The following is a 5,000-nucleotide window of genomic DNA, read 5'->3' on the forward strand; positions in this document are numbered from 1 at the left end:
GTGGCATTGCCGGCGGGAGACAACACGCGCCACCTACGGTGACCGGCAGCTCCAACGCCAGCGCCACAGAAGGACAAAAGCCCTACTTGGGTGCCGAAGCGAACTCTCCCAGCACAGCGCACGCGCCAACACGTCCGCACAGCTGCGATACAAACCACCTGCGAGAACCGCTGGGGCGACCGAGCAGCAGACGGCGTCGCGGCGCCGAGCGCCGGGCGGCGGCGCATCCTCAGCGCACAAAGTCCTCAATCGGACCAGCACACTGCAGATGGCCACCGCGCTTCGCACCGGGCCCGCGAGGACCTACTTTGGCCGCAAGGCGCCGCGAGCAGGGGGCGCCGGCGCGCAGCTGCGCCGCCTGCCGCGTCCGTCGGCCGGCGCGCCTGCCACCGGCCGCCCCCACCAGCCGGCTGTAGCGCGTGCGCCCACGCACCGCGCTGCCAGCACGCCGGGCGGCCCCCCCTCACCGGCCGGGGACGGTCCCACCCAGCCACCGCCGCGTATCGCCTCACACCCAGATCCCCTTTCACGTTCGTGGGCATGGTGGGTCCCCTTTCACGTTCGTGGGCATGGTGGGTATCCCTGAAACAACCGGTTAATAGCTCGACCGATCGTCGCCAACACTGATTCACCTCTAGCGAGAACAACTGCACCACAACGGGTTACCGGTTGTTCATTTGCGTAACGTCACCAGCAAACGTACACGTCCATCGCCATTTGCAACGAGTATTGCATGCCTGTGTCAGGTGTCACAACACACTACGTCTGCCCACATAGACGCAACAACATGTGCACGCCTAGAGAACACGTGGAAGGTAGACCCCGTACGTATGCGGTGTCCATTGCGCGAACGACTGTCAGCCCGCCTCTGCAGCATGTCGCAGATGTGGAACGCGGTGCAACATGCTATCACGGTGTGTGAGAAGAGACGACTACGTCCGAATACACGCTCCACTACATCAACAGACTGCTCATGCTGATCGCCATCCAGGGCGTCCGTTCCTCCCACACGTCTGTATGGCGTACCACACTGCAATCCAGCTCTTATAGGGAGACGACACGTAGCTGCGTGCACAATATTTGGACTGTATGGTCCGCCGTTGCTAGGCGCTGTCGTCATACGGTCACATGGGCCACGATGTATCATTCAGTACATACGGAGCAATGTGCAGTACAGTTTGTGGGTTTTGCGTACATCGGCGGACAGGTGACAGGCCGTACCACAACGTAGGCTGAGTACGTCGGCATGCGAAGGGCATTGAACATGCAAACTTCTCACCGACCAGCTTGCGAAGGCAGGGGGGAAGGGGGGGGGGCATGTACGTCCTGCTGCTATCCACACTACAGTGTATAGCAGGAGCATGTGGAAAGTCAGCAACACCTGCAAGGTGTTTAACATGACGCGATACACAGGGGACCGGGCAGTGCGAGTAGCGAACTATATTGCGAGGGTTGCGGTTAGGCAACACTACACTACTTTAACGGGTTGCATAACAATTACAGAGCAGGTTCAGCGACAACGTGCGTCAGGTTAAGGCGCAATATAGTTTAGGTTACGGCGCACTTTAGGTTAGGTTAAGGCACATTATAGGTTAGGTTAAGGCACAACATGGGTTACGTTAAGGCACAACATGGGTTACGTTAAGGCACAACATGGGTTAGGTTAAGGCACAACATGGGTTAGGTTAAGGCACAACATGGGTTAGGTTAAGGCACAACATGGGTTAGGTTAAGGCACAACATGGGTTAGGTTAAGGCACAACATGGGTTAGGTTAAGGCACAACATGGGTTAGGTTAAGGCACAACATGGGTTAGGTTAAGGCACAACATGGGTTACGTTAAGGCACAACATGGGTTACGTTAAGGCACAACATGGGTTAGGTTAAGGCACAACATGGGTTAGGTTAAGGCACAACATGGGTTAGGTTAAGGCACAACATGGGTTAGGTTAAGGCACAACATGGGTTAGGTTAAGGCACAACATGGGTTAGGTTAAGGCACAACATGGGTTAGGTTAAGGCACAACATGGGTTAGGTTAAGGCACAACATGGGTTAGGTTAAGGCACAACATGGGTTAGGTTAAGGCACAACATGGGTTAGGTTAAGGCACAACATGGGTTAGGTTAAGGCACAACATGGGTTAGGTTAAGGCACAACATGGGTTAGGTTAAGGCACAACATGGGTTAGGTTAAGGCACAACATGGGTTAGGTTAAGGCACAACATGGGTTAGGTTAAGGCACAACATGGGTTAGGTTAAGGCACAACATGGGTTAGGTTAAGGCACAACATGGGTTAGGTTAAGGCACAACATGGGTTAGGTTAAGGCACAACATGGGTTAGGTTAAGGCACAACATGGGTTAGGTTAAGGCACAACATGGGTTAGGTTAAGGCACAACATGGGTTAGGTTAAGGCACAACATGGGTTAGGTTAAGGCACAACATGGGTTAGGTTAAGGCACAACATGGGTTAGGTTAAGGCACAACATGGGTTAGGTTAAGGCACAACATGGGTTAGGTTAAGGCACAACATGGGTTAGGTTAAGGCACAACATGGGTTAGGTTAAGGCACAACATGGGTTAGGTTAAGGCACAACATGGGTTAGGTTAAGGCACACCATGGGTTAGGTTAAGGCACAACATGGGTTAGGTTAAGGCACAACATGGGTTAGGTTAAGGCACAACATGGGTTAGGTTAAGGCACAACATGGGTTAGGTTAAGGCACAACGTAGGTTAGGTTAAGGCACAACGTAGGTTAGGTTAAGGCACAACGTAGGTTAGGTTAAGGCACAACATGGGTTAGGTTAAGGCACAACATGGGTTAGGTTAAGGCACAACATGGGTTAGGTTAAGGCACAACATGGGTTAGGTTAAGGCACAACATGGGTTACGTTACGGCACAACATGGGTTACGTTACGGCACAACATGGGTTACGTTACGGCACAACATGGGTTACGTTACGGCACAACATGGGTTACGTTACGGCACAACATGGGTTACGTTACGGCACAAATTAGGTTAGGTTACGGCACAAATTAGGTTAGGTTAAGGCACAAATTAGGTTAGGTTAAGGCACAAATTAGGTTAGGTTAAGGCACAAATTAGGTTAGGTTAAGGCACAAATTAGGTTAGGTTAAGGCACAAATTAGGTTAGGTTAAGGCACAAATTAGGTTAGGTTAAGGCACAAATTAGGTTAGGTTAAGGCACAAATTAGGTTAGGTTAAGGCACAAATTAGGTTAGGTTAAGGCACAAATTAGGTTAGGTTAAGGCACGATATAGGTTAGGTTAAGGCACGATATAGGTTAGGTTAAGGCACGATATAGGTTAGGTTAAGGCACGATATAGGTTAGGTTAAGGCACGATATAGGTTAGGTTAAGGCACGATATAGGTTAGGTTAAGGCACGATATAGGTTAGGTTAAGGCACGATATAGGTTAGGTTAAGGTACGATATAGGTTAGGTTAAGGTACGATATAGGTTAGGTTAAGGTACGATATAGGTTAGGTTAAGGTACGATATAGGTTAGGTTAAGGTACGATATAGGTTAGGTTAAGGTACGATATAGGTTAGGTTAAGGTACGATATAGGTTAGGTTAAGGTACGATATAGCGTAGGTTCAGATACACATTGTTGTAGGGAAAGGTGTATTGGGGGGGGGGGGCGGCAGGTTCGTTGATAGTGATTATCGTAATTGGATGCCTGCGGTATTATCCGATTTGTCACGTCAGGATGCACTTTTGGCTCATGACAGGCGGCGCTCCGATTCCATGGTTGTTGCAGATCTGTGTCTTTCATTCCTGCCATTGTTTGTGTGCTGTGACAGGAGGCAGTATTGTGATGTTGGGTGCACCACTGTGTAGGACATGTGTGGGTGTTCGTGGCTTAGCTGAGCAATGTGCGGATGTCGGAAGGGTGGGATATTGTGTTTTCTGGGTGGACCTCCCGGTCTGGTAATGATAGTGTGGATTGTGTCATGTGGCGGAGAGGATGCACTGGATGTTCTTCCATGCTGGTGGTTAGATATTGTGTGTGATAAGAGAGTAGTGTGTGATAAGAGTGTCTGGCTGACGTGTGGTTCTCATTGTGTGCAGAGTCTTTCAGCATGTATAGGGACGGTTGTATATATTATCTGTATTCTGATGGCTCTGCATCTATTACTAATCAGTGCCGTGTATACGGTTACTCTAGTTCCAGTCGAAACTGTTCTATCTCTGTACATTAGTGACACTGCGGCTCCACTATGTTGCCGCCCCTGTCGGCCGTTTCCCCCAGTGTATGGCTAATGATTATCAGCAATCAGTCTATTAGTCAATACCGGTAGTGTGACGACGTCAAATGTCCGGGATGGGGGAAGCTACACCCTTCCCGTGGGTCAGGGCCTAGAAAGACTCTTCCCACGCAGGAGACTCGGACTGTCGTTACTCTTCCGAGACATATATGTGCCCAGCGTTTTTTTGCGGCTGCGAGTGCAACGCCAGGAGGCTCGGACTGTCGTTACTCTTCCGAGATATATATTTGCCCAGCGTTTTTTGCGACTGCGAGTGCAACGCCCACGGGTGCCGACATGGATGGGGCGCTTCCTAGCTGATGGCTCAGCATGAGAATCCGTACAGTGAGCAATGCGATCGCGTCTGTAGCTTGTACGTGGTACAGCTCGCAGCTCATGAATAGGGACAGCGGGAATGTCGCATATTGGAAATATCTCTTCATGAAACGCATGTTATAGGTGTGAATTGCACCTTACGAGTGCGGGAAACGTCCGCCGTTCATCCGCTGGCGATGCGAGTTGGGCGGTTGGGGTGGGGCACGAACGGGTGCAGGTGGTGTGATTGCCGGTCCACGACTTCGTGCGGCAGAGGCACTGGCGTATGGGTGCTGTGGTCGACAGAGGCTGCATGCTTTGTGGGTGGCGTCGAAAGATGGGCACTGTGGGCCCATCGATGTCTTAGTCGGCTTGGCGTCCCATAGATGGCGGTATCGTCGTTGCAGGAGCT

The sequence above is a fragment of the Schistocerca serialis genome, unplaced genomic scaffold, assembly GCF_023864345.2.
Source record: "Schistocerca serialis cubense isolate TAMUIC-IGC-003099 unplaced genomic scaffold, iqSchSeri2.2 HiC_scaffold_1219, whole genome shotgun sequence".
Lineage (NCBI taxonomy): Eukaryota > Metazoa > Arthropoda > Insecta > Orthoptera > Acrididae > Schistocerca > Schistocerca serialis.